At 44.0% G+C, this 23,695-nt stretch overlaps 1 non-coding gene across 1 annotated transcript; it reads right to left on the bottom strand.

The window, feature by feature from the left end:
• Nucleotides 1-13,276: 13,276 nt before the first annotated feature.
• On the bottom strand, nucleotides 13,277-13,383 carry LOC141567777 (small nucleolar RNA SNORA44). The gene has a single exon (XR_012490606.2). It is a non-coding gene; the product is annotated as a small nucleolar RNA SNORA44 (small nucleolar RNA).
• Between the last annotated feature and the right edge of the window lie 10,312 nt (nucleotides 13,384-23,695).

The raw sequence follows: 23,695 nt of genomic DNA, 5'->3' as shown, positions 1-23,695 counted from the left end.
AACCTGCCAGTCTTGGCTTTGAATCCACACTCTAAGCATTTATCTAGGCTCTATGCCAAGTCCATGGTTTCTTGGTGGAGAAGGGTCAGGGGCTCTGGCACCTGCCTCCATCTGAGCCTGAGAGCAGCTCCTGGCTGAGACTGACTCCTGCATCCAGTCATTGCCCTAACCAGGTGCCCTGCACAGCAGGTAAGAGGCTGAAACTGCCAGGGACCCGGGTTCAGCTGTGTGGCTTTGGGCAGGCTACTGCCCTCTCCATGTGCGACTCAGTTTCCCTTCTTGTAGAGTGGGATGGTAGCAATATATAAATCAAGGGAGAGTTGAAAGGAGTTGATGATATAATGCTCCTAAGACTTTTAGCAAAGTGCCTGCGATGGGGAAGGGCACTAATATTACCATTGTTTTTATTATTATTACCACACTCCCGAGTGGAAGGGCTCACGAAAGCTCAGCCATCATCCAGCTGTAATTCAGCCAGCCCTTGACCTCCCCATTTGCATCACAGAGATGGAATCCCCACCCGAATCCTACAAGGACAGCATTCACTCTAACACCAGTTCCCTTCACTGAGGCCTGCAGTGCCGGGTTCAAAGCACCGGATCAGGAGCCAGATGTGCCCACACCCCACCCCTGAGCTGGACAAGTCACTTGTCTTCCCTCAGAAGCTCAATTTCTTCCTGAATTAAATGTGGGCTGTCACCTTTACTCCCAGAACTGGACAATGATTTCCTGACATGCCCCATAACTGTCAGTGCAGCAACCCCATGCAGAATCTAGTTAAAATGAAACTGTGACCCTGTGAGGAAGTGCCACAATTCACTTGGGACTTCTGCAAGCATTTATGGAGCTCTGACTGTTTGCCAGGCCCTGGGCTAGGCACTGGGCACACAGCAGCGAATGTGACAGGCAAAATGTCTACACTCCTGCAGCTGAAAATCGACAATAAATAAATAAAGATGTAAATAAATAGAATGTAGAAGGGTAGTAAGTACTATGGACAAAAATGAAGCAGGGAAAGAGGATAGAAGGCACAGGGGGATGAGATTGCAGTTTCAGACATTCAGGGGCCTCACCGAGAAGTTGACATTTCAGCTGAGATCTGCAGGGAATAAGGGATTAAATCAAGTCAATATCTGGGGAAGGAGTGCTTCTGGAGGGGAAATAATAACAAGTGCAAAGTCCCTGTGGCAGAAGCAAGGAGTAAGAAGAAAGCCTGTGGGCTGGAGCCCAGGGAGCAAATAGGAGAGTGGTAGGAGGTGAGCTCAGAGTGGTGATGGGGGCAGACTCTGGGGGCTTTGTGGACCGTGGTGGGGACGTCGTCTTTTTCCCTGAGTGAGATGGAGCCACAGGAGAATACTGAGCAGGGGAGGGATGTGCCTGGCTCAGGAGTTCACAGACACCCTCTGCTGCATGTGGGAATAGAAGGTGATGGGGGACACAGGAAGCAGGATGCTGCCATGATACAGGCGTCAACAGAGGAGGGAGGACGGGACAAGGGCATTGGAGCAGGAAGAAGTCGGCTGCTTCGGGATAGATTTGTAAGTACGATTTTCTGGAGAATTGGGGGTAGGGTACAGAGCCACACTGAGGATGCATGGGGACCCAAAGACTTTTTTGGGGAGTCCCTGTCTATGGAAATGATTTGATTGAATAATGTGTAACAAAATTCATGGACCCAAGTGAGGTGTAGTGATTTACCAGTGAAGATTTAGAATAATGGATAGAGAAGAGGCACATAGGTATTGGCCTATCATTCAGAGTGTCCACATACTGTCTCCTCATGTTCTTTATTGCTAGATGTGTCATTTCTGGCTAATTTAATAGCACTCATCACGCGAAAGAGGCAGCAGTGCTATTATTCCTCCTGTTCTTCTTGCCTCTGCTGATCTTTAATGCCATTTATTTAGCTCTGGTGACATCATTACTCATGGCATCGTCTCATCCATCATGTCATCATGAACACCAGCTTCTGGTGACAACCAAGGTTTTACTGAGCTTCAGTGATGACAACCACAAATGCAATTCTTAACCAGAGGATGCAGGAAAATGGGAGCGAGAATTTTTCTGGTCGTGGTAAATGGTCATGTTTGGGATTTCCTAGTGTAAATGCAGACACATCTTCTGGCCAAGTGAGTCTTCCTCCCCATCCCGCCCCCCATACATACACACCAAGTATTTTTCATCTTACACTCTTTAGGTCAAGATCCTAGAGTCTTTCAACCTTGACCACGTACTGCCCCCAGTGAGAGTAAAGGAAGCAAAATGAGTGGTCTCATGTCTGGCTGGCCTGTAGCACAGCTCAAGACTGACCTGGGGAAGCATGTTGTCACCCAATTGCCTGGAAGGGCCATGAGGTTGTGGAGTCATGGTCTTGACAGTCCTGGGAGGAAGGAGGTCTTACCATTTGCCGAGTATGGAGAAGACACTGGCTAATCCTTTAAGAGCCTGATGTCTCTTCCTGGCAGCTGGAGTTATAGACCATGAATAATAGTTTTGGGGTCAAAATATAGGGATCTTCACAGACAGCAGAGCAAGAAGTAGATGACTCTTCTCTGAAAGGACATGGCCTTGTTGTAGATTCAAATTTACTAAATAATTAGCCTCCATCTTGAAAATTGGGGAAAACATAATCCTCAGATAATAGGCCATTTAGATCAGAAGAACATGCTGAGTGTTTATAATCTGTATTTTGATCAGGAAGCACATAGTGAATTTTGATGATGCTTTATTTAGACTTGTGAAGGCACAACCCAGATTTTTCCTTGTTATGTGTATTTCTCCTTTGAGTCTCCTTTACTTCTCATACAAAACACTTCACTTCTGACATTTCTGGTCACCAAATGCATTGGGGGTTTTCCCAATAGCAAGCAATTCTTTGTGACACCAATTGGGTGCCCTACAATTTAACTCAATTCTGACACTATCTATCTGGAAATAGTGTCAGATCCCACACGTTAAGGACTCAGTCTCACAAGACTGTTCGCCCCCTCCCACCGACCCCCAAAACACACACAGTTCAGATGCTGCCAGTTGTTGAAACTCAGGTAATCACCTGGGTTTCTGACCAACTGGCTATAGATCAGAGGTTTCCATGACCCCCTCCTTGGGTTCAATTAATTTGCTAGAGCAGCTCACAGAACTCAGGGAAACACATGTACTACTTTATTAAAGGATGTCGATGGATATAGACGAACAGCCAGATGAAGAGATACAGAGGGCGAGGTCTAGGAGGGTCCCGAGTGCAGGAGCTTCTGTCCCCGTAGAGTTAAGGTGTGTCATCCTCCCTACATGGGTGTGTTCACCCATCTGGAAGCTCCCTGAAGCCCACACTGTTGGGATTTTGTGGAGGCTTCCTCATGTAGGCATGATCAGTTATTTCCATTCCAGCCCCTCTCCCCTCTCTGGAGAAAGGGTGAGTGGGGGTGCTGAAAATTCCAAGCTCCAAATCCGGCTTGGTTTTTCTGGTGACAGACCCCACCCAGGAACCATCCAGGTGCCCACCTAAGGTCACCCTATTAGAACAAAAGATGCTCCTAGTGCTCTCATCACACAGGAATTTACCAGGGATTAGGAGCTCTGTGTCAGGGACAGGGTCAATAACAAATATTAGAACAGGAGATGCTCCTAGTTTTTTTTTCACCACTTAGGAAATTACAAGGGTTTCAGGAGCCCTGTGCCAGAAAGAGGGGGCAGAGACAAATACGAAGGTCTGACAATTAACGTTCGTGAACTCATCCTGGAAAAAGTGCTACGTACCTCATTGCTGAATATCACTACGGTCACCTTCCAAGTACTCCCCTTGGGAAGCTGTGCACCGACGCCAGTGCCTAGTCCACCCTTGAAAGCAATTTGGGAACTCTTTTTCTGGAATGGCCATCAGAGCTGTTGTCGTATTATCCTTGATGTCCTGAATGTCATCAAAAGGTCCTCCTTTCACTATTTCCTTTATGTTCAGGTAAAGAAAGAAGTCATCGGGGGCCAGATCAGGTGAGTAGGGAGGGTGTTCCAATACAGTTATTTGTTTACTGGCTAAAAACTCCCTCAAGGACAGTGCCGTGTGAGCTGGTACATTGTCGTGATGCAAGAGCTCCGTTGGGACCATTTTTGCACACACCTTTCTCATGCCAAGATTTTCAGTTAAGATTTTCCTAACTGTTTCTCTATTGATGTTTATTTACTTGGTCTGCTATGCTTTTCACAGTCAGCCGACGATTTTGACGCACAATTCCACAAATTTTTGCAATATTTTCATCAGTTCTGTTCGTTACTGGCCACCCTGACCTCTCTTCATCAGTGACATGTTCTCTCCCCTCAGAAAAACAGTATCCATTTTGTATACCATTTGTATACCATTTTCTTCATGGCATTATCCCCATATAGTGGGACTAACATGTCCCTGATTTTCACTTCTGCTCTTGCCAAGTTTAACAATAAATTTAATATTTGTACATTGCTCTAATTCAAGCTCAGGCATTCTCACGACAGCACACAAAAACACGCAACAACAATAATGAACGCCACTCAGCAAGACACCGCCACACATCAACATGAACACAGCTGTGAGACACTGATATACCAACGTTATGAAACCTTGCCAAGCTGTTTGTACAGCGCTGCCAATGTAAGTGCATGGTGGCAACTTCGCAAACTTAATTGTCAGACCTCATATATGTATTTTCTGTTATCTCATGGATTATATGTTATTATGTTTTAAGTAATAAAAGTTAATCCCCCTTTATGTGGTTAAAAGAAAAAAAGCTCTTGGAGGAAAAAGGCAGACTCCCTGACCTTTGGCATAGAAGTGGGGGGAGGGGTGGTGAGACAGCTGTAGATAAAAGACACCTGTGCTACCTCCACGCTGCCCTGGGGTGCTGTGGACTGGAGATAGCATGGTGGTGAGAACTGGTTGGGACCCACCTACTGGGCTCCGGCCCAAGGGATGGTGGTGGACAGGGGATGTCCCAGAGCTCTGAACTTATCCTGTGTTTCTGGGTGAGGCAGTGAGAAGCAGCCAAAATCAGCGTGCCGGCCCTGTTTTGGGGGCCAGCCAGTGGGAACCATCAGCTTGTCAGACTGCTCACCTGGACCTGGGGTTCAGAAACAGGGCCCCGGGATGACCCCATTAGGGCAAGTGTCAGAAAGTGCCTCAGTGCTTCCAGCAGACCCCATGCAAAAGCGGGGTGGGGTGGGTAGAGGTAGAGCCTTGGAGAGCACCCTAAAGGGGAGAAACAGGATGGGAACCACACAAATCCTGGTCTAAAGTCAGGGTAACCTGCCCACACAGCATGATAGCCCCGGCTTAGAGATGCTACAGAATGCAAGGCCTGTACTGCCAGTTAAGGATGCTCCTGGGGGGTATTAGAAAAACAGAAAAGTCCAGCTCGACTCCAAGAATGGAAGAGATGGCGCTGCCATTGACTGAGCCAGGAAGTATAGGGAAGAAGTAGGTGGGGAAGAGTGGGCAAATCGGGACTCAATTTTGGGGAAACTGAGGCTCAGAAAAGTTAAGCCCAAAGGTGCAGGGTAAGGATATGAATCCATTGTATCTCATCACCCCCAGGCATCACAGCCTGCATCAGCTCCACGTGACATACTGTTTTAAAGCATTTATGAGACGCTGGGCCTAATGCTGCACACATTTAACAAATGATCTCAGTTAGTCTTCCCAACAATGGGCATTCTGATCCCTTTTTAGGGGAAATAAAAGAGGCTCAGAAAGATCTTGTGCAAGGCCTCAGAATGAGGAGATGGCAGAGATCAGTCAGCCTTGAATCCAAGCCCACAGAACCATTTCTCTCCTTCTGTCCTGGGCCAGGTTTTCCTGCGGCTCCCTCTTTCCCCTCCCATCCTCCCACTGGAAATCAAGGAGCTGAGGGGTCTCATCTTAGCCTCCCGCGTGCCCAGGGCCTCATTCCTGCTATTTTATTCGCGTTGCTGAGACCCAGCTGGCCCCAGCGCCATGAGGCCCAGGCAACATTCCTAGGTTCCTGGATATATTTGGACCCTGACTGATAGCTATTGATGCTGAAAGTGGTGCCCGCAGAACAGACCCTTAGGAATGGGTATCTGGAACGGATTCTCTGATCCGTTGAATTTAAAAGCGTCATCAACCTTATTGCTATGGTAAAGGGGCAATGATAGCTCACAACATGTAGTGGCAAAAAACGTTCCTTAAATTGTCACCTGTGGTCACCTGTCATGTACAGGGTGAGCTCCAGTCTGTACTGATCTCCTCATTAACCAAGAATGGTGACCGTTGTCAGTCAGCGCTGTGCTTTCTTGTTCTTATTCCTATCGTCTCCGTGAAGCTCCTCTTAAGAACAAGGGCCTCTTAAGTACAAAGCACACTCTCCTGGTCTCTCACCGGCTAGATGGTGGAGTGGGTCCTGGGGAGCCCACCACATGTCTACCTCAGCTGTGACCTGGTGTAACAGACTAGAATTTGGGAAAGCCTGCTGTAGACACCAGACATTGTCCCCAGAGTGGTGGGCACTGTGAAGGTCTCCCCACACCCCTCCAATCTCTTCTCCACTGAGGAGCCCCCCAGGGGCCAGTACTGATTAGGATAATCAGTGAACCCCATCTCCTTTGGCAGTGATTGGTTCAGGAATAGGCGCCTGGCCCAGTTCTGGCCAATGGGTTGCAAAGGGAAGTTTGATGGAGGGTGTCCGGGAAAATGTTGTAGAAAAAAAGGATCACAGATCTAGGAAGAGTTTGTGGTTTACTAGAACAACATGGAAGAAGGAATGAGGGAGGACGTCTACAAGTTGGATGACTACCACACCCCCATTCCTTGAGAGGTGTGGATTGACAGCCATAATGGATTTCCTTTAGGACCATAAGTCATGGGGTCAGCTGCTCTGGTGAAACTTTACAAAGTTGGGAAATACTGTGGGCTGTTGACTTGGCAATCAAGCAATAGATTAGCCGCCATTTTTTAGAGCTATCTGCAAAGGTGCTGATGACACACACTCTTGAGGGGATCATAGTACTGGTCCAGGATGAAGAAAACACAGGAATCTATCATGTGGATTGAAATCATAGCTTTTTCTCTAAATGGCAATCTATACAACACATAGATCTGTCTACTACAGCAGATGATCTCTTCTGCGACTTGTCTTTTGAGGAGCACCAGAATATGCCAACCTCAAATATTCCTCTTCGGCATATAGATATTTTGAGCTAAAGGCCATTGAAAACCAGCAGACACAGGAAAAGCTCTAAACACAGGGCACAAGTTTTCCTTTTATAAAGTGTAAAATGTAATAAAGGGTAACTTTGTTAAAAATGGAGTTGGGAAGCCAAAAGTCGGAGCTCTCACTCCCTACCACTCATGGTCAATTACCCCAAACAGGGAAAGACTTACCTTGCATATCCAACAGGAAGATGTTATCTACTTTGCTACCCCAGCAGGAGGAGGAAGGAAGATTTTCTCCTTGCCAAGCAACAGCTCAGCCAATGAAAAGCTACTTCAGTTTCTTCCAAAGGACTCTTTGTCTGTAAGAGCCTCTCCCAAATCCCCACTTTCCTCTATAAAAGAACATTCCTCTCCTTTGTTCTCCAGACTTGCCTATGGTTTTGCCATAGGCTGCATGTCCCAAATTGCAATTCTTTACTGTTCCTGAATAAACCCATTTTTGCTGGTAAAGTAGCTAACTGTTTTGTTTTTTTAGCTCAGCCAAAGAAAAATTTCATTTGTAGAGAGTTCTCCCTCTCCTTACCTGGAACAGGACACTTAACAACTCTCATAAATGGAAAAGGCAGGACTTCAATCTGCATAACAAACCTTACTAAACATACTTTTCCTGGTCAAGTTCCCTTAACTTGCCTTCCTCCCCGCAAAGTCCCAAATTCCTTTTCCTTCATTTTAGCCTAAGATGATATATAAGCCTGAGTTCTAACCACTCTTTTGGCTTCTTCATTGCTGGGTGCTCCCATGGGTACATGTACGATGCACATGTTATTAAACTTTTGTTCATTTTGGTCTTGCTAGTCTGTCTTTGGCCAGTCTGATTTATAGGACCCCAGCTGAAGAACCTCAGATGGGTAGAGGAAAAAAATTTTTTTTCCTTCCCTACACTTTGCAAGGTAACACTTATCATGTTACCAAATAAAGGAGATGTTTTCCATTCCACTTGCCAGGAGGGAGAAGCAGAGGGAGAACACCTCCAGGTTGTCCCTACCTTCACAATTCCCCCAGGAGGAGGAAAAATGGTTTATTGGAGCTCAATCTTGGGCTTCTATTTCTGCCAAAAAGAAGCTTACATTTCAGAGAGTAGGTTTAATTTGACGGTGCTGGAATCCCATTTAAGCCTCACCAACAAACAGATCTTTTGATCTCTCTGGATTCCTGGGTCTACTTCTGAAATGGCTCCAAACTCATGGGAAGCTGGGAGGCAGATGTGGGTAGATTAGAACTACTTCTCTGCTGCCAGACCGCCTGGGTTCAAATCCAGCCTCCACCTCTTTCTGGCTGGGGGACCAGCTATTCATGCTATTCAGTCTCTGTGACCTCAATTTCCCCATGTATAAAGTGGTGACATGTTGCTACCTACCTCATAGAGTTGTGGCGAAGACTAAATATAGGGTATTTCATTGGTCTAAGGGATTGGGATGGGTGTTAAAAGAGATGATTTGTCATGGTTTAATTAGCCATGTTTTTTCTAAGATGCCTCTTACCCACAGAGCATCTTAGAGTTGATGAAATAAGGTGTGAGGAAAGGCTAAAGGCAGTGCCTGTAGCACAGAAAGTGCCAGATAAGTGTTGATCACTGTTATTACTAATTTCTCCATTTGAATATCCAACAGTATCCTCTTCAGTCTTGAGGGAGGGTCCCTCAAGAAGGCACAGGTTCTCTCTCTCCCTCCCTCCCTCCCTCCCTCCCTCCCTCCCTCCCTCCCTCCCTCCCTCCCTCCCTCCCTCCTGCTGAACTCAAACAGGAGGCATATTGTATTGGTGTTGGCAACCTGTCAACAGTTTGAGGATGAAGCTGAAGCCAGAGACCACACAGCAGAGAAACGGGAATCTGGGGTGCCAACGGTACCACTGAGCACCTTGACAGACCAACAAATCTCTGTATGTTTATTTGCAGCCCAAAACACTCATCTATGGAGGTCGTGTGTGTATGTATATGGCGCGTATGCGAGAGCGAATGAGAACAAGAGCAAGAGAGCGAGGGAGTAAGAGAGAGAGTAAAGCTTCTCCCTGAAGCACTGTTTTTACTAGTGCTTTTTTTGGCTTCTTGCCCTCTCTGAGCCCCCTAAGCAGGTATTCTCCCTGACAGGCCTCTTTCCCTACTTCATGCTGCAGATCTCAGGAAAGCTCAGTCCAACACCCTGATTGACAGGTAACCAGGATGTTGTTGTTCAAAGGTGCTCAGAGGTGCCTTGTACCCCATCTCCCCAACACCACTGACACAGCAGCAAATGCTCTGTCTCCAACCCTGGGGGGCTCTGACCTTGTTACCTCCCCTCAGACACCCAGCCAATCATTCCTGTCTTCTCTTCTACATCGCTGGGCCAGTTTCCCACCCTCGACAAAACAATCTCTCTGGAAATTGTCACTAATTTCCTCCCAGAACAGCATGTTCCAAAGAGTGGAACATGCCAGTGAGATTTCAGGTTGTACAAAAATGAACCTTTGTTGCGTAAATAGCTCCATATATATATTTTTAATAATGTAATGAGTCCTACCATAGCCATCAACATTCTTTTTTTTTTAAAGATTTTATTGGGGAAGGGGAACAGGACTTTATTGGGGAACACTGTGCATTTCCAGGCCTTTTCTTCCAAGTCAAGTTGTTCTTTCAATCTTAGTTGTGGAGGGCGCAGCTCAGCTCCAGGTCCAGTTGCTGTTGTTAGTTGCAGGGGGCGCAGCCCACCATCCCTTGCGGGAGTTGAACTGGCAACCTTGTGGTTGAGAGGACACGGTCCAACCAACTGAGCCATCTGGAGCTCAGCGGCAGCTCAGCTCAAGGTGCCGTGTTCAATTTTAGTTGCAGGGGGCGCTGCCCACCATCCCTTGCGGGACTTGAGGAATTGAACTGGCAACCTTGTGGTTGAGAGCCCACTGGCCCATGTGGGAATCGAACCGGCAGCCTTTGGAATTAGGAGCATGGAACTCTAACCGCCTGAGCCACCGGGCTGGCCCCAATAGCTCCATATTTTCTTTGAAAAAATGTTAAGCGACATTGGTTTTCCCTTTATAGTAGAGACATGAAGTTACATTTCAAACTAAATTAAGTCTAAAATTGATTTAAAGAAAAATAGTAGGTAAATAATATTTGAAGTAGTCTTCAAATATGGCTAAAAACCTCAAATGATACATGAACCACTGAGATTTGGGAAACCTCACCTTGGAAAAACCTGCACTGTTTCCCCAGGTGATAGACCCGGTGTGTGTGGCTTGGGCATGAGATTCGACCTTCTTTCTTGGGTCTTCTCTTCATATACATGGGTGTCCAGCACATAGCTGGCCAAAGTGACAGTTAATGATGGTCACAAAGAAGACAGATCTCTTTGTTAGAAGTGTCACACTTACGTGATTCAAAGTAAGCTGAGACTTTTAGGAAAATCTCTTCTAAAGTAGCACATGCAGGTACAGGCCCACATTCATGTTTCTTAATGCTCATGTAAGGGTGGGGGCAGAGATGGTGGCTGTGGAGTTTTGGATTAAGCTGTGGAATGTGAGAGACCCGAGTTCAAGTCCAGACTTCATCATTTACTATTAGTTACTATAACTAATAGTTATGTGTTATGGATAAGATACCTAATCTCTCTGACCTCAGTTTCCTCATCTGTAAAATGGAAATGACTAATAATGAAATATACTTCCTGTGCTGTGAGCACTAAGTGAGATAAAACATTTAAAATCCTTTGGGATAGAAAGACAAGTTAAGTGACCCCATGAGAAAATAATCAGACAAATCCAGAATGTGGGACACTGTAAGGAGCAACCATCCTGGCCTTCTTCAAAAAGTCACTAGCATAGAAAATAAAAGTATGTATATGTGGAAAACTGTTCTAAACTCAGAGGGACTAAAGGCATATAACAACGAAGTGCCATGCATGAATCTTGATTGAACCGAAATTTGAAAGTATTATAAAGGAAGGGGAAGGAAGGAGAGAAGAAAGGAAGGAAGGAGAAAGGGAGGAAGGGAGGAAAGAAGGAAGGAAGGAAAGAAGGAAGGAAGGAAGGAAGGAAGGAAGGAAGGAAGGAAGGAAGGAAGGAACAAACGGAGGGACGGAGGGAGGGAAACAGGGAAAGAGGGAGGGAGGGTGGAAGGGAGGGAGGAAAGTAGGGAGAGAGAGACAGGGAGTGGAAATAAAACTCATTATAAAAAGACGATCTTAGACCATTAGGGAAATTTGAGCTGGACTAAGTAGAAGGTATTATGGACTTAGGTGGAATAGTGGCAGTGTGGTTGAGTAGGAGAATGACCTGATTCTAAGATGTACGCTTAATTATTTAGGGTGAACAGTCATCATGTCTGCAACTTACTCTCAAGTGGTTCAGAAAAAAATAGGGACAAAGCAAACATGGCAAATTATTAACAATTACTAAATCTGGATGGAGGTAATAGGTGGTGTTTATTATACTATTCTCTCCACTTTTCTGTATGTTTAAAGCTTTTTAGTAAAAGATTTTGGCAAACAAAACACCCATTATGACAAGGGATTCTATTGACCAAAGGCAGGGCTGGAAACTTCTGGGGCTGTTCAGAACAGATGGGGACCCACTTGTGTAAAAGTTTCTACAGATGGTAGACTTCCCTGTTGAGCTAAAGGACGTGTCGCCCACCCACAGCCAAGCTACTTCTCCCTAGCTTAGAGAGCCCCAACATTGGTCAGGTACCAGACAGCAATATTCTCAGGGAATTGGTTTCATTTGAGGTTGATACGTCCAGGTCTGTGGGAAGAATGATGAGGGGACTTTGGAGAATTTGTCCTGCTTGATGAAAACTGTGAGGTACATATATCTCCTTGAGTTGGGGAGGGTCTGAAATTGGGAGGGAGCATGATGAGGGGGACTTTGGGGTGAGGCAATATTCTGTTTCTTGTAACTACCGGGTTGATGATTACATGGCTGTTTGCACTATAATAATTCATTTATGCTGTATATTTATGTACTTTTCAGTGTGTATGTTATAGATTGTGTGCGTGTGTGTGTGTGTATAAAAAATGTTTTCTTTCCTTTTTGTAGCAGACGTTGAGTGAGAATACGGTCATGCAGGAAGCACTGGAGACCATCCTTAGGACAATGAGGCAACTGGTCCCAAGATGGATGCCAACATACTGAGGACAATCGTAGAGAAAAATGAACAGAGATGTCCCTTGTTGCCATTACTGAGTCACTGCACTAACCCAGGTGTGGCTCTGCCTCAACCCTATTGGTTATGAGGGAGAATAAAAGTCTTTTTCTTCAGAGTCTCTTGGAATTGGATTTCCTTTTGCTATATCCCAAGGCATCTTGGGTACTGTGTTAGGGCTTTCAAAGACCACCCTTGGGTTTGGTCATTCGTTAGAAGCATTCACAGTTACAGTTCGTTACAGTGAAAAGATACGAAGCAAAATCAGCGAAGGGAAATGTTTCCCGGTGAGAAATCCAGAGGAAACCAGGAGCAGGTTCCCAAGAGTCCTCCCCCAGTGGAGTCACACAGGATGCATTTAAATCGTTCAGCAATGATGTATGACAACACATGCAACGTGCTGTCTACCTGAGAAGCCCAGGAGTCTGTGTTTTTACTGGGAGTCAGTCATGTAGGTACACAGTGCTCAAATGACTGGCCACAGTAACTGAAGCTCCAGATTCACGGAAGGAAAGCAGATGTTCAACCATAAATGACCTCATTTGCACAAACTATCTAGACACACTGGTCACCACCAAGTTTAAGATTCCAAGCATGCAAAACACTCTTAGCAGAACATTCCAAAAAGAGCTTGATTCTCAGGTACTGGCCAAGGGCCAGTCATGACTAGACATTTTTGGGAACGTGCAGGGTTCAAGCTGAGTTAACTCTTTTCTGCACAAGTATGGTCATCATCCTCATTCTTTTCTTTGAGGAAACGGAGGTCCAGAAGGATTAAAAAACGTGCCCAATGCCACCCAGCTAATCAATGGTGGACTTCTTAAGTCCTTGGTGTGAAGGCGTCAAACGTACTCTTTCTTTTTTTTTTTCTACTCCAAACCAAAAAGTTGGTCTAATACACCCACCTACATGGATGCTAATGGAAACACCTGGACTCAGGTGGCAGGCTTTCAGCTCAGTTCCTGAGAGGTTATAGGAAAGGCAAGTGGCAGCTGCAGGTATTATGTTGACCTGAGCTGTCAAAGTCAAAGTCTCTCCAGGTTGCTGATCAGCCACAGCCCTTGGAAACATGCTGCAAATGTCCTCTTATAAATTGGCCATGCCACTGGTGCCCACGCACTGGGCCAGAGGAAACATGACTGTGGGTTGGATTTGGCACAATGGCTTGCAGCCTACATCCTTGGAACATCTGGAGATTCCATTGAAATTCCTATAAAGGAATAAAAGGGGGCAAAGCCCCAATAGGAAAGGAAAGGAAGTGGGAGGAAGACCTGGGAAAAGGGATAGAAATGTCAACACATTTCCTGAGCTTGGAACTTGCTGGGGATGCTGTTGACCCTGAGGCAGTGAAAAGGGCCTGCAGGAGGAACAGGTGGGGCCAGCTGGGAGGAGAGAGGAAATCAGGTGTTTCATCTGTTTCAGCTGGCTGCTCACACCCTCTTCCTTTCTGCTCTACCTCCCCACTGCAAAGCCCAGGCAGCTCAACATTTGAACCCAGGACCCCCTGAAATATGAGACTATTTTCTAAAGCAATGCTTTTGGAATTACAATAGAGCCTCATTCCGGGAGTGGCTCCCTCGGAGATGTTTTGAAAGCTGGAGGAAGGTTTTTGTTACAGAGATTAGTTTAGGGGGTGCCACCCGCACTTCCTGGGCAAGGGACCAGGGTACAAAATGTCCCATGAGGTGTCCCATAGTGCCCCAAGCAGGCAGGCCCACACTATGTCCCACGAGACATTCATGGAGGTAAAGAACCTGTTTCTAGTACCCACGCTCAGCACTGAGCTCCATTTTACTCATAAACAACATTTAAAATTTTCCAGGAGAGCAACTACTGGGTAAAACAAGGAAGGTTTGTTTATTGTTCACCATTTTGTTCTTTGACTTGCAAATACAGTGTGTCTGGGTCTGTTTTCACTTGTGATAGTCCAGACAGCATTCTCAAAGATTCTGCCCCTAGTACACACCCTAAACCCCATTATGAGGCCTTGCAGCTTAATTAGGCCCGAGCTTTTCATTATTGTATTACAAATTACTTTCTTCTTATTTTTTCTTTATATTACAATAAAAACATTATCTTGATCTAAAAAAAAATTTTTGTATGTGGATAGGTTGTATTATCCATAAAGTTTATTACAGGGTCGTAAAAGGAGCATATAAAAATATTTATAACACTGATCTATGGTGATAAAAATCAGAACAGCAGTTACACCCAGGGGGAAAGGGGGTGGCTGGTGAGAGGATTGACTGCAGAGGGGCACAAAGGAACTTTCTGGAGTGATAGAAATGTTCTCTCCCTTGAATGGGGTGGTATACAATTGTCAAAACTCTTCAAACTGCACATGCAAGGTGGGCGTATTTCATTGTAATTGTAATGTAAATTATACCTCACTCAAGTTGAATAAAACACATTTTAAAATATCTGTATAGAAAAATTTAAAAATACGTGTTTGTTCTAGAAAGGAAGCATTGCACCTGCTGAGGCCTTGAAATTGATGAAGTGGATTTGAACAGACACTTAAAAACAAAAGTGAAAAGGAACCAAACAGATGATCTCAGCCAGCGCTGCCCATGGACAGTGATGCTTTGTGAATCCTACACAAGGTACATAAAACTTCCAATTAGATAATAGGTACACAGATGTGTGTGTGTGTGTGTGTGTGTGTGTGTGTGTGTGTATGCTGGGTCATGATGTAACTACATTTCTTATTCTGAATTGTAGACCAAAAAGTTTGAAAAACACACAGTAAAATAGAAGTCACTGGACTTTCCTTTGGCACAATTCCCGCCCAGGAAAAGGTTTCAAATGGTGGTGCCTGTCACGCAGCTTTCTTGATAATTTCTGATTCATTTACAGCAACATTACCCAATGTGATTACATCATCCTGGCTTTACCCAAGAAATCTGCTGGTCAGAAGCTTGTTTGCAAGATGATTAAATGGGGTAGCTTTAGTTCTTCATAAGAGAAACCACAAGGAAGGGAGAGAAAGGAGGGTGGGCTAAGAAATCTAAATCTTCATCTTTTATAATGAGTTCATAGAGAATGTCTACATTTGATCAATCCAGAATTAACACTAACGAAATGGGGAAAATGCAAATCGTATCACACACTAGTGGCTAATTTTCCCAATATGCATACACATTTCCCACAAATCGAGAGAAAAGAAAAATCCCATAGGAAAAAAAATGCACAGAGAATATGAACAGATAGTTCCTAAAAAAAGAAAATAAATGTGGCTCTTAAATACATGAGAAGATATAAGACATGACTTGAAGTAAAATAAACACAAATGAAAACAACACTGAGATAGCATTTTAAATAAAGCAAATTGGTAAGCACAGAAAGATTGGCGACATTTTGTATTGGCAAGACCCCCAGGGAAAGGGCACACGTTGTAGGTGGGAGTGTCAATTGGTATAGTCCCTATGGTGGACAGTTTGTGACATGTCGGCATTAGAAATGCACCGACTTTCTGACCCTGAAATTCACGTGTAGAACAGCATACTCATAAAGTACAAAAAGACATGTCAATGAGGTTCTTCATCGTAATACTCTTAGAAATAGCAAAAGATAGGGATCAATCTAAATATCCCTCAGTAGGTAGGTGATAGGTTAAAAATAAGTCATGGAACTCCCAACACTGGATAATGTGCAGTCATGAAAGACAAATTTATCAATAGCTCATCATCGTCACCAATGACCTCTATATTGTTAAACCCAAAGTTCAATTCTTTCATTGACCTTGATCCACCAGCAGCATTTGACCTAGTTATCCACTCCATCCTTCCTTTTCCCGTTGGCTTCCAGGATAGCATGTCTGTTGGCTGTTTCTTCTAGTTTCTCAAACCTTGGCTCTTGGTCCTCACTTTTTCCCGTTGTTGTTCACAGCCAGTCTCACTGATAAGCTAGCTGTTGGCTGTCAAAGTCCTCTCCCCAGCCTGGTCTCTCCCCTGAACTCCAGACTCCTTATCCAACTGCCTATTTTTAAAAAAAAAAAATAACTCCCTTTTATTTTTTTAATTGGGGAATATTGGGAAACAGTGTGTTTTTCCAGGACCCATCAGCTCCATATCAAGTCGTTGTTTTCAATCTAGTTGTGGAGGGCGCAGCTCACTGGCCCATGTGGGAATTGAACCGGCGACCTTGGTGTTATGAGCACTGCGTTCTACCCAACTGAGCCAACTGGCTGCCCCTCTAACTGCCATCTGCATTTGAATGACTCATGGGTATCTCCAGATTAACACTTTGAAAACTGGATTCCGGGTTTTCTTGCCCTGATTTTTTGTCTCTTCTGCAGTTCAGTGAAAGGCAACTCATCCTTCCAGTTGCTCAAGCCAAAAACCTTGAGGTTGTGTTTGATTCTTCTGTTTTTCTCTCATCTTCTATCCAATCTGACATCAAATTCTGTCAACTCAGCCTTGAAAATCCATCTAAAATATGGTCACATCTCACCACTTCCCTGCTCCCCCCATACTTGGTCCTGTCCACTCTCGTCTCCTGCCTGGAGCATCTCAGCAGCCTCTTCACTGATCTCCCTGCTTCCACCTGCCCTCTCCTTGTGCCTACCAGAATTGATAAAAATAGATCCTCCCCAGGATATGTCACTGTGAAATTTCAGAGCTCTGAGGACAAAAAGATGTAAAAAGCTTTGTGGGGGCAAGGTGACATCATCACCATCACCATCATCATCATCATCATCATCATCATCATCATCAACAACAAAGTACCAAGAAACAGAATGGTTTTAGACTTCTAAAGAACAATACTGCCAACAAGAAGACAAGGGAGCAACGCCTTCAAAATTCTGACGGAAACTGCCTTCTGTCCCTGAATTCTATAGCCAGCCAAACTATCAATCAAAGTGGAGAAGTTGAAGACATTTTCTGACATGCAAGCTCTAAACAATTGACCTCCTGAGAAACCTTCCTTAAGAAGCTACAGGATATGCTCCACCAAAACAAGAGTATCACCAACAAAGAAGAATTGGGATCCAAAACACGGGGCCCTGTCACAGGAGAAAAATGAGGGGAAGCCCCAAGATGATAAAGATCCCAGTGTGCCAGCTGGGTATCAAGGTTAGAGGTCAATCAGTCCAAACAAGACCGTGTGACTCAAGGGATACTCCTGTTGAGGGCTGTACTCACTAGCACGCCAACTGCCAGTGCATTGTTTTGTTTGGTTTTGATTTTTCACCTGAGGAGATAATGGCTGGGTGAAGGTGAACCATGTTGTTGTCTGTACTTGACTTGTATTGACCATGATAGAGATTGTGTTCTCCCTCCCTCTGTGACCGGTTGCTGGATTCACTGCGGATGTTCACTTCTCCCCCAATAAATGTGCGGCTTGGCTCCCATTTGTGAGAGGCTTCGGGGTTCTCTGAAGTGGAAAGCACAGAGCTGAACACATTCCTGCTGGCCATGGAAAACGTGGCCCAGATTTCAGCCCTGACAGCTGCCCTTATTGATGGTGAGCCACGTGCTTTCTAGGATTCGCTCATGCCTTTGCCCACTGAATTCTCCACAAGGGGGTTGTGTAGACTCTCAGGGAAGCTGACACCAGATGATGACCTGGAGATTGTCCAGCTCATCCTCTCCCAGGGGCCTCCACTTAAGAGTGACACTTTTCTTACACAGATAGATGGTCTATGCTCTCTAGTTGGTTTTTGAAAACTTAACAGAAACAGGAAAATGTTTGTTTTTGAAAACAGGTAAAATCCAAATAAAGTCTGTTGCCTAATTAATAATATTAATTATTAAATTGCTTAGTTTTGACAAATGCAGCATGGTTTTGTAAGATGCTAACATTAGGGCAAAAGGGTACATTGGAACTTTCAATACTATCTTTGTCGCTTTTCTGTAAATCTACAATGATCCCAAAATAAAAAGATTGAAAAGAAACCTCAACCATTACATGTAATAGTTACAGGGGACACACAGGCAGTGCTAATGCACTGATAATGATCTGGTTCCTTAGGTAATAAGCATACAGGTTTTTAAATCGTTATTCCTAAGCTGCACGTATGGGATTTATTCTCTGTTCTATGTTGTAGGAAACATAATCCATTATTTGGGTAATGTCTTACACAACGCCTAGTTGTAATGTACTGCCACCAATGACACTCCCCACCACGGTAAGCACACACATCACAGGCATTCAATTCTGTGTTCTCAGGGGAAAATCCTCCCCTCCAAAACAAAACCAGCTCCTTAAAGGCTATTCCTCTCAGTAAGCATGTGTTTCATGATTTTGTTGTTCCTTCTCATAGTATGAACATCTTTCTCACGGTAACTGTGATCCTAGATATAGTAATATGTATTTATAATTCTAAATGTAATCCTAAATGTAAACCAGCCATGTTCAGTAGCATTCTGTCCTTGTTCTCAGATTTTAACCGCAACTCAAGCTCTATCCAAACCATTGGTCAGTGATCAACTCCAACGTTCAAGGAAAAACAAGACATCTGTGTGGTGCCTTACGCAGAGACAGGAACTTTATGCTTGGCTTTCCTCATCTGTGAAATGGGTATAATAAAATCCCGACCTCACAGCCTTGTTATGAGGATATGTAAAACACTTAGAATGTCACCCGGCACCCACTGAGTGCTCTAGAAATGTTGCTTTTTTTCCTTTAAAAAAACAAACAACCATACGAAGAGGGTTTTTTTAAGGTAATTTTAAATTGCATCTGCTTTTAACTCTTACGTATTGACTTAAAATCCTCCTCCACTCCTCAACATGACTCCCACAGAAAATGTAGCCAACCAATGGTACAATAAATAGTTGGGGCAAATATTGATGAGAGCTCATGTTTGTTGAGGGTCTGCTCTGTCCCAGACCTCAATTCTGTATCTTATGGAGCCATCACTCCCACCCCACGGCTAGACAGTGTTCGGAGATGCCACTGGACTTGAGGCCTGAAATCTAGGATGTGATGGCCGATGTTTCTGGGCAGAGGGGTGAATTAGAAACAGTGCAGCCTAGTGGTTAAGGCCCTGGAGGCAGAGGGCACTGGGGATGAATCCCAGCTCTTCTTACTAAGTGTGATCTCAGGTACGTGAGCTCACTTCTCTGAGCCTCAGCTTCCTCTTTTAGAAAGTGAGGGTATGGGGGAAGGTGTATGGAATGCACACAATCACATTCGTGGTACCTGACACATAGTGAGTAGCCAACAGACCGTGCTCATGATTATGAGGGTGAAGCTTGAGGTGGGCGGGAGACTGAGCGTTCAAGGGGGCTGCCCTGGGCTGTCACAGGAAGCGTCCATATCCAAGACGGTGAATCACCCTTCCTTCCTGCCATAATTTGAGGAAGGGTGGAATCTTCCAGGAGATGAGCTGTGCTCTGGGCATGCCCCTTACCTCCAGTGGCTCACAGGTCTCCTGACGTGTGACATCACAGTCAGGATGACATCATGGAGCCCAAAAGTTGGGATTAGAGGAAATAGTTCTCTGCTCGCCTCTTCCTCCCCATCTCAAATTCTTGGACCCAGCACTTAGCCAGGTTCCTTCTGAAGTTGCGGGGTCCTTGGGTATAAGTACTGGCCATGCAAGCCCCAGTTGGGAAGGTGGCATGGAAGTAAAGAGTAGGTTCGTGCTTTCAGTAGCCATTAGTACTCATTCATATATTCAATCATTTAACGAATCTTTGTTGAACACCTTCATGAACCAGACAAGCTCCCTGCCTTCCTGAAGCTGACAGTCTCGTGGGGAAGTTAGGCAATAAACATAACACATAAGTAAATATTACAGTCTGTTAGGAGGCATGAGTGCCATGTAAGAAGACTGGGCAGGGTAAGCTTAGGGCAGGGGTCGGCAAAGTACAGCCCACAGGTCAATTCAGGCCATCGTTTGTTTATGTACAGTTCCCAAGCTAAGAATGGATTTTACTTTTTTTTTTTTTAAATTTATTGGGGTGACAATTGTTAGTAAAATTACATAGATTTCAGGTGTATAATTCTGTATTACATTATCTATAAATCCCATTGTGTGTTCACCACCCAGAGTCAGTTCTCCTTCCATCACCATATATTTGGGGTTTTACATTTTTTAATGGTTGGGAAATTAAGAGAAAAAGATTTTTGTGACATGTAAAATTTACATGAAATTCACATGTCAGGGTCCATAAATAAAGTTTTATAGGAACACAGTCAAGATCATTGGGTTACATACTGTCTATGGCTGCTTTTGTGTTATAACCATAGAGTTGAGCAGCTGTGATAGACACCATATAGCCTGTAAAGTCTAAACTATTTGCTATCTTGCCCTTCATAGAATAAGGGCAGACCTCTGGCTTGGGGGATTGGGGGTAATGTGGAGGTGGATTTTATATTAGAAAGTCAAGGACAGCCTCACTGAGAAAGTGATATTTGGGTAAAGGCTGAAGGAGGGATGGAGGGAGCCATGTGGACATTAGGAAAAGAATGTTCCAGGTAGAGGGAACAGCCAGTGCAAAGACCTTGAGGTAGGCATGTCTCTGTTGTGTTCAAGGATCAGTGTGGAAGTCTCTGCGCCTGGAGCAGAGTGAACAACAGGGTGAGTAGTGGGAGATGAGAGCAGAATGGTGATAGGGGCAGGCTGTGTGGGGTGGGTCATGGGGAGGACTCTGGCTTTTACCCTCAGTGAGATGGAGCCACCAAGGGCTCTGGGCAGGGAAGAATGTAATCTGACTCAGGTGTTAACAAGGCCCACTAGTTGCATGTAGGGAACAGACTTCGGGACAGGACAGTAACAGGGAGACTAGCAAGGGGGCTGCTGAGATCATCCAGAAGAGAGACGATGGGTGGAGGCTGGGGAAGTGAGGGAAGTGGGCAGCTTCTGGATAGATTTGAAAGGTAGAGCTGACAGTATTTCTTGATAGATAATATCCTAACTGGGGAAAAGTCTCTCCTAAAAGTGTTCATGTCCCAGGCTTTCAAATCAGACACACCAGGGTTCTCATCCCAGCTTAGCTACATTCCAGCTGTGTGATTTTAGGTAAGTTGTTCAATCTCTCTTGGCCTCAGTTTCCTCATCTATAAAATGGGGTTAATAACTAGGGTGCAATATCAATGGGATCATTCTGCAAAACACTCAGAATGTGGTTGGGCACACAGGGAGCGCTCCCTACAAGGCAGCTGTGATAATGAGGATCATTCTCTAGGAAAGATCCCAAGACCTGTTGGCCCAGGTTGCTGTCCCTGAGGTGTATGTCACCCTCCTGGAAGGGAGCTGTCCCTCCCCCACTCACATCCCCTGGCTCCTATATTCCTCCTTTACCCCCTACAGAATCAGAGACCCGAAGGCCACACAGTGAGGTGCTAAGCCTTGCTGAGCCTTAGTTTCCTCATCTGTAAAATGGGCTTTGAAAAGACTGCATTAGAAATTGTCAGGGCCATTAGATGAACCATTTCACATCCACGGTGCCTGGCACACAGCAAGTGCTCAGGAATCAGTAGCTGCTCTGTTTTCAGCGTGACCAGCTGCATGGGTCTCCTCAAGTATCTTTCCCAACATTTTATTATGAAATTTTTCAAACATGCAGGAAAATTGAAAGAATTTCACAAGGAGCACACATATATACCACCACCTATATTCTGCCATTAACATTTTACTGTTCTTTATCCGCATATCTGTTGATTCCTCTATTCGTCCATCAGCCCATTTTATTTTTTATGATGAATTTCAAAATCCTAAAATATTTTTATTAAGATTTTTGAGGACTCATTTTACACTAAGCACTATTTTTAGCACTGTTCTTAGTTTATTACATCCATCCCCTCATCTCATTCTCATAACAACTCTAAAACATATCAAGTATGCATTATGGTATATTATCCCCATTTTACAGATGAGGAAGTTGAGGCACAGAGAGGTAAAGGACTTATAGCTACCACCTGACTCCAAAGTCCTGGCTTTTACCAAGTATGCCACACAATGGAATATCATGCAGTCAGTGTAGAAGAATGTTTGGAAGAGTCCAATAAAAATCACATTGGATGATGGTATATTCAATCCAGATCCTGCATCTAAGCAAAAAAATGCTCCAAATGGGGCACCCACTGTTACAGAGATAACTTAGAGGTAAATGGACACTGAGTGATTAAACGAAATCCTTTCTTAATAATACAGCTACTACTAATTGAGCTATTTCTTTGTGCCCCATCCTGTATTACAGGCTTTACATGCTGTATCTTTCCAAGCAGGTGTGAGGTTGGCACTGCTATACCCACTTTAGAGATTAGAATATTGAGGCTAAGAGAAGGGCAGGACTCACTTAAGGTTACCCAGAAAAGTAGTGGTAGAACCAGGATTCAGATCCAGACTTGTCAGTTCTCCAAACCATTAAATCTCTTTGGCTCTTTTTATTTTCTTATTTTTCAGTAATAAGATATTATTATTTTCATAATGGAAAAATACTTTTAAAAAAACAAGTTTCCTTAAGAAAGTAGACTCATTTATCTTTATTTTATTAGCCATGTGTATTACATTGATAACATTTTAAACCCTACCTCATACCATACAGAAAAATCAGTTCCAGATAGACTGCCAACTTAAATGTAATGCAAAATGATTTAACACTTTTGGAAAATAACATAAGAGAATATCAGCATGTTTTGGAGGTACGGAAATATTTCTTAAATAGGATGTAAAAGTAACTATCCATAAAAAAAGATTGAGAAATTAGACTATGCTAAAGACCTTCTGTGCATTAAAAACACCATAAGACAGTGAAAGAGAAAGCTGGAGGGTCAATGTTTACAGTACATGCAACTAGCAAATGGCTGGTGTACTAAATGAAGAACAAATCCACTTAAAAAATAGACAAACCAATAGAAAATTGGGCAAGATACTTGAACAAGCACATCATGAAAAAGGATATCCGAAAGGCCAACATGCAAATGAAATTACTCATCAGGGAAATGCAAATTAAAACAACTATGAGCTATCACTACACGTCCACCAGAATGGCTTAAAATAAAACACCTGACATGGCTAAGTGTTGGCGAGGATGTGGAGCAATGGAAATGCCTCAACATAGCTGGAGGGAGGAGAAGAAATTATTACAACTACTTTGGTAAACTCTTTGGTAGTATCTACTAAACATAAATATATGTATATACCGTATATACCCTATGACCCAGCCATTCTACTCCTGGCTTCATACCCATGAGAAATGGTAACATGTATATATGTTCACATTAACATTGTGAGTGTACTAGAAAATACGTACTAGAATGTTAAAAGCAATATTATTTGCAAGAGCCAAAAAATAGAAACAACTCAAATTTCCATCGACAGTAGAAATTTACATAAAAAATGTATACAAATTTACATTGGTATATAAATAAATTGTGGTGTATTCCCACAGTGGAATACTTACATCATGTGGAAAATAGGCAAACTGAAACTC

This window comes from Rhinolophus sinicus, chromosome 8, assembly GCF_057876585.1.
Source record: "Rhinolophus sinicus isolate RSI-liver-muscle chromosome 8, RSI-T2T, whole genome shotgun sequence".
Classification (NCBI taxonomy): domain Eukaryota; kingdom Metazoa; phylum Chordata; class Mammalia; order Chiroptera; family Rhinolophidae; genus Rhinolophus; species Rhinolophus sinicus.
Note: the sequence above shows the minus strand (reverse complement) of the source record. Positions and strands in the feature narration are given on the sequence as shown.